Source organism: Pleurodeles waltl, chromosome 8 (assembly GCF_031143425.1).
Source record: "Pleurodeles waltl isolate 20211129_DDA chromosome 8, aPleWal1.hap1.20221129, whole genome shotgun sequence".
Taxonomy (NCBI): domain Eukaryota; kingdom Metazoa; phylum Chordata; class Amphibia; order Caudata; family Salamandridae; genus Pleurodeles; species Pleurodeles waltl.
The window spans coordinates 1286636236-1286648679 of NC_090447.1; the positions used below are offsets into that span (position 1 = coordinate 1286636236).

The 12444-nt window shown below is 44.4% G+C and overlaps 1 long non-coding RNA gene across 1 annotated transcript in view; it reads left to right on the forward strand.

The window, feature by feature from the left end:
• The window catches only part of LOC138249215 (uncharacterized), a 30144-nt gene extending 19422 nt beyond the window's left edge, over positions 1-10722 (forward strand). The window contains exons 2-3 of the long non-coding RNA XR_011194789.1: positions 10453-10515; positions 10598-10722. This is a non-coding gene — a long non-coding RNA (uncharacterized lncRNA). The remainder of the gene's footprint in view (positions 1-10452; positions 10516-10597) is intronic.
• The last annotated feature ends 1722 nt before the right edge of the window (positions 10723-12444 follow it).

Genomic DNA, 12444 nt, shown 5'->3' on the forward strand with positions numbered 1-12444 from the left:
TATATTATTTAAAATCAAGCGAAGTGGAATTAACATTAAGTAATTCCGCTCAACCTGTGAGCAGAGGCTCTCTAGTGAGAGTCTGTGGAACTGGCAAGTTTTCCACAGTATTTATTCACTTAAGTTTGCAGAGAGGTTTCCCTGACCGCTTCCTTGCTTGACTGTGATGCAATCTGGGGCGGGACTACAACCCCCAGCATTCAGTGGCTGAAAGGCGGGGCCCAGGGCGAGAAGAAGGCTACGGCACTTCATAAAGCGTCAATAAGTTCCACGGCACTGCCGTTTGCAAAGCGGTTGTCCTGCCTGCTTCCTTGCTTGGCTGTGGTGCAGTCTGGGGTGGGACTACGTCCCCCCGACTTATGTGGCTGAAATGTGTGGCCTTGTGTGAGAAGGAGGCTACTGCACTTCAAAAAGTGCCAAAAAGTCCCGCAGCTCAGGACAGGCCCTTGAGCTCCCCTGGTTGAAGACAGGGCCGGCCCTCCTTCTTGGTACTTTGAACTGATAACGCGTCCCAATCTTAATCAATCTACCTGAATAGGGACTCGTTTTAGGTCAATGAATCTTTTGACCCTGATTGGAGACTCCTCAAGACGAGATAGCTCATAAACATCTCATATTATTAATCAATAAGCTAATCAATAATGGCAATAACTAATCAATCCAATTAATTAGTAACATTTAATAAGAACTCAACGCACCATGACCTCTCAGTCATGAATAACCACACAACTTTAATAAGAATTAAGATATTTATTTCCCTATTTGTTACACTCTACTAGCAAGTTTATTAGTGTCAATACCAGAAAACACATCATCAATGTAATAATATGGCAACTTGAATAGGACTTAAGCAAAGCGAATATCATGAACACTAGAACAAAGCACGACGTCAACATGAATCAAACTTAGCAGAGTATCGTTAATACAGTGTTCAACAAAGCAAAGATTCAGTGATTTGTCTATTTGCACCCAATTTTAGTGAACTCCTTAACTAACCTCTGATTAGCATCAGCATGTTGGGCTTCATGCAAAAACAATTTAGCAACACAAATTTAGAAAACATCTAACTATGGTCTCTGTCAAACGAGCAGTTGGTACCTAGAAAGAAAGGCAAACAGACAATTACAATTTCGTTATCATATAGTTACCCTCCGTAATGGGTCAACATACAGAGTTAGTCTTCATCCTCAGGACAGCAGTGGACTCGCCATCAGCCAACACAGAACAGCAAAGTCTCTGCAAATAGGGCAAAAGTTCTTCCCTCATAAGGAGGAGGAGTAAATATCGGGCAAGACAAAGTGAGGATGGTTTAAAGTATCAATAGCAAGGACTAAGTCAGAACATCAGAGTAACACTAAGAGTGCCCCTCTAATGGCTCAGTAAAAAGACACGTAATGGCTAAGTAATGGCTGAGTAAGAATGGCAGGATAAAAGGCACGCAATGGCTGATTTCTCCTTGTGACACGTCGTTAAATTGAATTTGCCAGACAAGTCTCCAATTTTCATTGGTCAATATTTGGTGCACCATTATCTCTGTCCAATAATTTGTCAATCACCTTACTAGAATTTTCACCTAAGACAGTTCTCATGCAGTTCATTGGCTCCTGTGATTTACATCTTCAACGGGTAAAATGGGAGTTAAGAAAACGTACACGCGTTGCTTCAGTCAGTAGCTCCATTGTCTTTACCAGTTTAAGCGACCTTGTACCTGTTGCGAATTACACTGTTGCATTCAACAAGAATGTCTCCTTGAGCAAGTCGGGTCTCATGAGAAAGAATTAACTACGGTTACACACATCTCCAGCTTCTGGAAAAGTACAGTTCCATGTCCTTCAGGTAGGCAGCACATTGCACGTTAGGAAAAACACAGTTAATATGAGACCAGGCAGCTAGGCCCAGACTCTTGCTAACTAAGGCCTAGTAATTAATTTAGCAAAACCTTAATACATAATTCATAAAGCTATTACAAAAACATACATTAGTACATTATTTATTCATTATTAGTCAGGTTCATTAATCATCGTATACATTGATGGCCACTCCCCGTGGGCACATTTCAAACGTGTACATTAGTAGTGCATTTATATATTTTCTCTGCAGTTTCGTTATACATTATTTTGCAAACTTTTCATGTTAATGTTGATTATAAAAACTACACTCCAACAGATCCCTACCTCTGGGCACGTTCTACCCTAATTAAATGACCAAGGCACTGTGTTTTGTTTTTCACTTTCTTTGGGGACCTATTGTGGGCGAAATGGGGAAAAGGAAAGTCACTTCTGTGGTTGTTATAGATTATCCTACTAGCACCCATGCTCAACTACGCACAGCTATTGATAGCTTCCTGGTGTGGGCCATTGATGTAATATCAAATTAAATAAAACTGGAGGAACGAAAACTTTGTCTTACAGCCGAGGACTTTTCTTTGTCAACGTTTTTGTTGGGTGCAATGCATGCTTGGTATTCAAACTGCCCAGTCCCTTTAATGGGTGGAGCTGTAACCTTTTAGGCTGCACACTGCACCCTGAACGACTTCTCGTCGTCCCTGAATTCATTCACCTAATTTCCGCTTACCTGCTGTTTTGCATCCTGCCTCATCCGTTCTACACGTTTCTGCAAGTCCATCGCCTGCTGTCCGCATCCTGCTCCCGTTTCCGTGCCCACGTCCGTGCAGACCTCTGTCCTGGCTGTTATGACATCGAGCCTGTTGATTCCTTGTTCGCATCCAGCATGCCCTGCAAACAACAAGAGACAAACAACGTTGGAAAAGCCATCGTGCTCTTCAAGGTGGTAACGCGTTTATCACAATTGTAAATTTGCTGATATTTATCTGATGGAATCCTGTTGACAAGGCACTTATGATATGATGTTCTAGCTCCTGGAACTTCCTAAAATATAACAAGAAAAAGCTTAGAACAGTCATACTGTTGAAAATTCTAGTCATGAACAAGGTAATTATGGCTAGACATTTATTGAAATTTAAATTCTGCTTCATGGAACCTGGATATTAAAGTTCTTACAAGGAATGTTTATTTTGTTATGTTGGCTCTTCATGAACATTAAATAGAACGTTTTTGTTTAATTTGAAAATACAGGGAAGCAGTATTTCTAAACACTTAGAAAACATATTTGGGTATGTGTTAGAGAAACTAGACCAATACTTAATTTTATGTATATATACATGCATGTTCATTAGGCGCCATACGTTTGTTCAATCCGCGGATACCGAATTAATCAATCTGAGACAAGGGAATAAGGATTTGTTGACCTATATAACCACGATCATTAGATCTGTAGCAGAATCAGGGTAAAAGGAGTTCATTATTCTATAAGGGACAACATGATGGTTATAGATGCAGGTATCAGCAGTTGGGTCATTTCACAGAAATCTGTCAAAAGGGAGGAAGTGATATTAGGCTAAGCCACTTATCAATTGCATTCCAGTAGTTATTCACATTATTAATTATTAGGTACTAAATCTTGTTACTTTCTTTGTAGAAGTTGAGAGAAGACAAGGCAACTCAGAAGTCATCGAGTAGCAATCTGGTGTCCATCAGCTATCATCCCTCCGCCCCAGTAGGTTAGGCCCGATCATCATTTACATGGTCTGCTTGGCTCACAGGGAAGCAGGGAATTTACCTTGTGTCTATTTCACTCATGCTAAAGGTAAAGAGCCTGACAGAATGACAACCCTATGTTGACATTTTTGGCTGAGTGAAATGGAGACACGAGATATCATCTTGGCTGATCTAGCCCACATGATTGGCAACCTACAAAAGGAGACTCAGAAATTAGTGCTGAGGGTGGACACCTCACAGGGCATAGTAAACGCAAATCCGAGCGTACAAGGTATAGGTCAAGAAGGGAAATCATCAGATGGAAATCCTGTGCAGTTTTCTGTAGCTGGAACTAGTCGGGGAGTTGGAACCCCCGTAATACACGTTACTACCCCATCCACTATTCCCCTGGCCCCTTCTGAGCATTTTTCTGGAGATTCCACGAAATTCGCAGCCTTTATTAATGAGTGCCAATTGCATTTTATGTGCAAACCTGCTTGTTTTCCAAATGATCAATCAAAGATGTCTTTTATATTATCTTACTTGGGGGGCACAGCTGCAACATGGTCGATACCACTAGTTGAAAGAGGTGACCCATTATTGTTCAATTATTCCACCTTGAAAGCAGAATTTAAAAAGTTGTTTGACCACCATACATTTATTCAATCCATGGATACCGAATTACTCAATCTGAGACAAGGGAACAAGGATTTATTGACCTATATAACCACATCCAATAGATTGGTAGCAGAATCAGGTTGTCCAGAGAATAAAAGGAGTTCCTTATTCTAAAAGGGACTACAAGATGAATTAAAGGATCTCCTAGTCCAAGTGGTCGATCCTTCAGAGAATTGTGCAGAATCAATAGATTTGGTGGTTAAATTAGATCATCGATTGGCAGAACGTTTTCAAGATAAAGGTAGATCAGAGACTAAGATGGTGATTTACAAGGAAAAGAAGTCAGACTCAGAGAAAAGAGATGATCCTGGACCCATGCAGATAGGGAGCCTTAGGGGACTGTTAAGCGACGATGAATGACAAAGACCCAATGTTTTAAAACTCTGTTTGTTTTGCAGTAATAAGGGAAATTTTTTATGTGACTGTACTGTAAAACCCCCCAAAAAGGTGGAGAACCAGGAAACTAGGGTGTTCGAAACCGTTTCGAATGTACTACACAATCTAGCCTCAGAGATCTTAGCCTAAACATCTTGTATACAATAATATCAGCACCTTTTTGTGACAGCCTACTTAGCTTGGACGGGGGCTTGGGGGATTTTCAACTACTAGTCGACGCTGGGGCTTCTGGGAACTTTATGGACCAGTCACTTGCTTCATTGTATCAGAATCTGAGTGAGCTGTAAGACCAGATTGACGAAGCTAAAACGATTGAGGGTAGCGCTCTGTAGTCAGGTCCCATTACTTGTTCCAGTATCACTATGTGGCTTAACATACAGGGCACTCACAGGGAAAAGATTAAGGCCCTCATTCTGACCTTGGCGGTCTTTTCGCAAGACCGCTGAGTTACCGCCGCGGTGAAGACCGCCGACCGCGGCGGTGTGCCGCTGTGCGCATTCTGACCGCTGGGAGCGTTCCGCCGGAAAACCGCCAGCAGCCACACTGGCGGTCGGCGGGAAAGTGGAGACTGGTCAACCTCCACCGCCACGCCAGCAGAACACCGCCCACAGAATTACGACCCACATTTCTGTGTGGCGGTCTTCTGTTGGCGGTCTTCTGTTGGCGGTCACGTCCCTATGGCTCCCGTCGCCTCCCGGAGGACCAACGCACAAGGTAAGTTGATCGTCCGTGAGGGGAGGGGGTGGGGGGGTGTTGTGTGATGTGGGCGTGCATGGGGGTGTGCGTGTGAGTGTGTAGAGGGGGTGTGTGAGTGCGTGTATGCGGGCGGGGGGTGCTGCTGTGTCTATGGGTAATGTGTGCTGTTCGGCAGGTGCGCATGTCGGCATGTATGTGTGCGGGTATGTGTCCCCGTTGTGTATGTGTGTGTAGGGGGTGTGTATATGTGCATGTTGGGGGTGTGTGCATGTCGGGGTACATGTATGTGCATGTCGGGGTGGGGGTGGGGAGGGGGTTCGTACCACCTCTGGGGGGTGGCAGGGGGGAGGACTCGGGTGGGTAGTGGGGGGTGGGGGAGACCCCTATCAGTGCCAGGGAAGGAATTCCCTGGCCCCGATAGTGCTTACCGCCATGGTTCGCACGGCGGTTCCCGCCCGCAAGAAACCGCGGCGGTAGGCAGGGTCATAATACCCTTGGCGGTCTTGGGACGACCGCCGGGCCGGAGTGCGCAAACTCCAGCCCCGCGGTCATGACCGCCGTGGCGGTCGGAGTGGAGAAGTAGCGGTCGGTCGCGGCGGGGACCGCCGCGGTCAGAATGCCATTTTTAATACCGCCGGTCTGTTCGCGGTCCGACCGCCGTCTCTCCGCCGACCGCCAGGGTCAGAATGAGGGCCTAAGTTCGACTCGATTCAGTCTCCACAGTTCCAGGCTTTTTTGGGGGGATACCATGGCTAGAAACTCACAACCCCTACATGGATTGGAATAATCATACTGTAACCTTTCCTTCCACATATTGCAAAACAAATTGTTTCTACAGTATATGTGGTCAAGTCCTAATCCTGAAAATATTGCAGGATTGTCTCCAGAAGCAATCAGCCTCCAGATTCCTTCTTGCTATCAAGATCTAGCAGATGTCTTTGGTAAACAAAAGGCAACCATACTTCCACCGCATCGCCCTTATGGCTGCCAAATCGATCTGGTCCCTAGGGAGCATATACCCTGTATTAGAATCGATGCATTGACCGAGAAAGAAAACATCCATCTTATGGAAAATTTAGATGAAATGTTGAGCACAGAATTTATTAGGCCATCTCGCTCTCCAGCCTCATCTCCTTTGTTCTTTATATAAAAAAGGGGGTGAGTTGTGCTCTTGTATTGACTATATGGCACTCATTGAGGTCATCATTAAGAACCGCTATCCATTGCCTCCTACTTCCAGCCTATTCGATCAGGTGAAGGATGCTCAGATATTCACTGAGTTAGACCTAAGAGGTGCCTATCATCTGGTGCATGTAAGGGAGGGAGATGAATGGAAAACAGCTATTTACACTAAATCCAGCTTATTTGAATAACTAGTAATGCCATTTGACCTGTGCAATGCACCTGCTGACTTTCAATTTTTCATTAATGAAGTACTAAGAGATTTTTTGGATGCATGTGTAGTTGCTTATCTTGATGACATGCTGATATATTTCCCCTCCATGAATGAACATAAGAACCATGTAAGAGTCATTTTACCACAATTGCAAGATGATAACTTTTTAGTAAAAATAGAAACATTTGAGTTTCATGCTCCTGCTGTTTCCTTTCTAGTCTATATCATTAGGAGTCAATATGGACCTACAAAAGATTACTGCCATCTTATAATGGAAGTCTCCAAAATCTGTTAAAGAAGTGTAACGTTTTCTAGGATTCACCAATTTTTATCAGCAGTTCATAGACCACTTTCCCACCATAGTAGCCCCAATAACACACCTATTGAAAAAAGGGGTGGTTTTTCATTGACTAACTGGCCTTTCAACATCTAAAAAAGGCTTTTGTTAATGCTCCTATTTTACAATACCGACATACTTCACAACCTTTCATTATGGAAGCAGATGCATCTCATGCAGTAGTAGGGGGGTTTTGTCACAGAGAAATAAGGAGACAGGTCTATTACACCCTGTTGCGTACTTTTCATGTAAACGTAGTTCAGTTGAAGTAAATTATTCTGTAGTCAACAAGGAACTCTTAGCTATTAATATCTGAAGGGTGCTTAACATACCGCTATCGTGATCATAGACCATAGGAATCTCACATTTTTTTCAATCCGCAGAAGCCCTGTCTCTGAGACAACTCCGATAAACCAAGTTCTTTAATAATTATGATTTTGTAATTCATTTTCAATCAGGTAGACAGCATGAGAAAGACAATGCATTATCACTCCTGGGGTATGATGGCAAAGAAGTTAAACCAGACTATCCCTCAATTATACCCCAAGAACGTATTTTAGGGACAATTATGTCTGAGAGTTCCTTTCTGAAGGCATTAACTACAGCACAACAAACCAAAGAAGCAGAAGAGATAATTTGTAAACACGGTAACAAGTTAAGGAATAATGGGCCTCATTATGACCCTGGCGGGCGGCGGAGGCCGCCCGCCAGGATGCCGCCCTCCAAAATACCGCGCCGCGGTCAAAAGACCGCGGCGGGTATTACAAGTTTTCCCCTGGGCTGGCGGGCGGTTGCTGAAAAACCGCCCGCCAGCCCAGGGGAAAACGACCTTCCCACGAGGATGCCGGCTCGTAATCGAGCCGGCGGAGTGGGAAGGTGCGACGGGTGCAGTGGCACCCGTCGCGTATTTCAGTGTCTGCAAGGCAGACACTGAAATACTTTGCGGGGCCCTCTTACGGGGGCCCCTGCCGTGCCCATGCCATTGGCATGGGCACGGCAGGGGCCCCCAGGGGCCCCGCGACCCCCCCTACCGCCATCCTGTTCATGGCGGCTTTCCCGCCATGAACAGGATGGCGGTAGGGGGGGGTCAGAATCCTCATGGCTGCGGAGCGCGCTCCGCAGCCATGGAGGATTCACACGAGCAGCGGAAAGTCAGCGGGGAGACCGCTGACTTTCCGCTTCTGACCGCGGCTGAACCGCCGCGGTCAGAATGCTCGTTGGAGCACCGCCAGCCTGTTGGCGGTGCTCCCGTGGTCGGTGGCCCTGGCGGCCACCGGCCGCCAGGGTCAGAATGACCCTCAATGTCTGTTGTATATATGAGATGGTATGGTTGTTCCCACACCGGCTTTGCAACAACAGCGCTACAATGGTGCCATACTCCATTATTAGCAGGCCATCCAGGTAAAAAGAAGACCATAGAGTTAGTTTGGCACCATTTCTGGTGGTCTACTCTTGTGTCTGACACAGAACAGTTTGTACAGAGATGTACTGTGTGTGCCCAGGGTAAAGACATTCATCAAGCACCTACTGGATTATTACATCCACTCCCTATTCCTCCATACCCATGGCATACCATCTACCTGGACTTCATAACAGAGTTACACCAGGCAGAACTTAGCCACACTGCAGTCATGGTTACTGTAGATATGTTTTCCCAAATGGCCCACTTTATTGCATTGCAGGTTTACCAACCTCAAAGGTCCTTGCAGACACATTTTTACAATCTTTAGCACACCTGCATGGTTTGTCATCAGTAATAGTGTCCGATAGGGTTTCACAGTTCAACTTAAGGCTTTGAAGAAACCTTATTTTGAGTCTACTAAATAGAGGTGCAACTAGCCACATGCTATCACCCACAAACAGATGGTCAAACAGAAAAGGTGAATCAATGCTTAGAACAATATAAAAGAGGTCAGGTGTTTAGAAATGCTGCTCATTGGGATAGCTGTCTTTGGGCAGCAGAGTATGACTATAATAACGTTATATAATTAGGGTCTGCACCCTCATTTTCTGTTATCCTCATCTACCCTGTAGCAGAGGTATCTGCAGTACAACACTATGTAGATCAAATTAAGGCTTTTCATCAAACGGCACAAGATAATTTAGAGCAAGCAAAACTTGACTATAAACGTAACAACAATAAACATCAAAGAGCAAGCACTGACTATCAGTTTGGAGATCAAGTACAGCTATCCACACAACACCTCAATTTGAAAGGCCCTCGAAAGTTCCAACCACGTTAAATCGGACATTGCCCCATCATCAAGAAATTCAACTATGTTGCCATGAAACTAGATTTAGACAGTTACAAGTACCTGGTGTTTCATGTGTCTCTACTGAAACCTGTCACTCCAGGAACCATGCTTTCCCCCCCCAAAAAACCAGCTGTTGTTGTGGATCATGAACCCAAATTTGAAGTAGAGGCAACTTTGGACTTTAATCGAATACTCCATAGACTGTTCTATTTGATTCACTGGAAAGGTTATGGTCCAGAAGACCTTGGTAACCTACATGTCACGTACACGCCCCTTGCCTTTGACATATTTTTCATTGTCGACATCAAGATAAGCCAAAACTGTGAGGAGGACCTTAGGGGGTGTATTGTGGAGCACAACACGTGTGCAGCGATCCGACTGCCTGGTCCCTTTAATGGATGGAGTGCGTAGCCTTTTTAGATTGCGCCCTGCACCCTGAATGAGTGCTTACCGTTCCAGAATTCGTTTGTCTTCTTTCCGCTTACCTGATATTTCGCGTCCTGTGTTGTCTATTCTACATGGTCCCTTACCTGCTGTCCACATCCTGCTCCCGTTTCTGCATCCACCTCCCTGTATGCCTCTGTCCTGGTTGTCTTGATGTCGGACAGGCCTGTTGATTCCTTGTTCACGTCTGCCGTGCTCTGCAAACAACAGGAGACAATTAACGTTGAAAAAGCCAACATGCTCCTCAAGGCAGTAAATGTGCTTAATGTTCTAGTAAATCTATTGATACTTATCTGATTGAATCTTGTTGACACAGCACTTGATGTCCTAGCTTCTGGAACTTCCTAAAATATAAAAAGAAAAAGTTTAGAACAGTCATACTGTTGGAAATTCTGGTTAAGAATAAGGAAATCATGGCTATATATATATTGGAATTTAAACTCTGCTTCATGGAACCTGGCTATTAAGGTTATCACACAGACGTTTCTGTTGTTTCACTTGTTATGTTGGCTCTTCATGAACATTGAATAAGAAGTATTTGTTTAATTTGAAAATAGACAGAAGCAATATTTATCTACAATTGCGAAACATATTTGTGTATGTGTTAGAGAAGCTAGAACAATACTTACCTTTATGTATATATCCATGCATGTTCACCAGGGGAATTAACATTGTAATTTCTTGTGATTATAGATGCAGCTATCAGAAACCAGGTCACTTCACAGACACCTGTCAAAAGGGAGGAAGGGATATTAGGTAAATCCATGAATCAATTTCATCCCAGTAGTCATGCAGATTATTAATTATTAGGTACTAAATCATGTTACTTATCTTGTAGAAGCTGAGAGAAGGCAAGACATCCCGGATGTCACTGAGTAGCAGTCTGGTATCCATCAGCTATCGTCCTTTCATCCCAGTAGGTCAGGCCTGATCATCATTTACTTGGACTGCTTAGCCCACAGAGATGCAGGTAATTTACTTCATGTCCATTTCACTCCTACAAAAAGGTAAGTGCCTGAAAGCTCTCCTCACCACCTAGCCCCATCTCACTAGAAAATGCGCATACCAAGGGATCCCCTGTTCACCCCCCATTGTGAAAACTCCGTCTGCAGGGGCCAGCAAGCTTTTTGAGGATGGAGATGTCCCAGGGCAAGCGGTGTCCCCAAACAGAAGGTCTGAAGCCGCTAACTGCTTGCCCGATTCCGAACCAGCAGTGAAGCTGAGGAAAAAGACACAGAAACCTAAGCCCAGCAGTCTAAAACAGGCACAAATGCCACAAATACAACACGCAATGCCCCCCATCACTACTGCTCCCGGATCTGTGGGGCATTAGAAGTGGGCGTCTTAGTGAGTTATTGGACCATGAATTAAGCCCAGTGTATGAACGGCTTGCTGATATTGAGGCCAGTTTCAATTCATTGATAAAATCCAGCAAGGCCAGATTGGATGACCATTTGCTGGCACAGACATCTGTAGCATTTGGAGTTACCCCTCCCCCAACCATCTAATGAGAGCTCAGTCCTTAGCTCCAAGGAAGGTGCAGAAAGAGAAGGCATTGATAGCCAAACAGGTGATATCACTTCTGGGGCAGCCACTATCCTTCCAGCAAAGGGGATCAGGCAACAGATACCTTTGGCACAACCCAAGCCAAATCGATATAATAAATCAACGAAATCAGCCCACTAGCCAGTGACTAATCTCCGTCCTACGGCCAGTCCATATGTAGTTGTCCTGGCCAATGTGCCCTATCCGTCAGCCGGCTCACTGGAGCCAACGTTGGCTCTGAAAAACAAGGCGATTTACTGGTTGAACAATAACGTGAGCAGCCGGTGGGACCTTCACAATAAGATCATTTTTGTTCGCTGTATGGGGGTATTGTGCCTCTGGAAAGACAATATCCAGGTGATCTTGTAAGTATACTTCAAAGAATAGGGGAATTGGAGGCTTAATGGTCCAGTGTATACCCTCCAATGAGTATAGTTATATAATACAATACACTGTTCCAAAAAAGATGAAGAATCCAAGGGAGTCCTAATTAATAGGAGCAAGAGTCCTCACACACCCTATTGGGTGTCATGCTTCATCATCGATGGCTCCTCGTCAGACCGGCGCTGCAATGTCTGATGGGCTCCCCCCGAAGGGGGGCTCTTTGCCAGAGATCTTTTTTCGATGATGCCACAGAACCCAAATATGGGTCCGAAGGGAAAAGGAGAGATCGATAGAAGATAAAATTGGCTCAGAACCCTCACTGAGTAGTTATTTATTCATTGATGTTAGGTAATGGCCAAGATTAAAAGTAATACAGGAGTGAGATAGAGATAATGCTCAAACACTCACTAGAAGATTCAATAAGGCGTAGAGGAAGTCAGTAATTACCAGACATTCCTCAAAATGAGGTTGACATGTTTTGCGTCTCTTTTGGTCCAAAGGGATCCTATGATGCTTCTTCAGGACCTAGAATATCATTACACTTCTCCAATGAAAAAAACGAAAAACAAAAATTTGACTCCTGCACTCTGTTATTCACAGTCAAGACGTCAACAGTCACTTACACGAGTTCACATTAACCCGGACTTGCTGTTCCTATTAGTCACCCAAGAGATATGAAGAAAAAAGATTAACACTGCGTAACTTCTTCATCAACATTTCATCGTCATAATGATTGCCCAATCAAATCGACCAAGC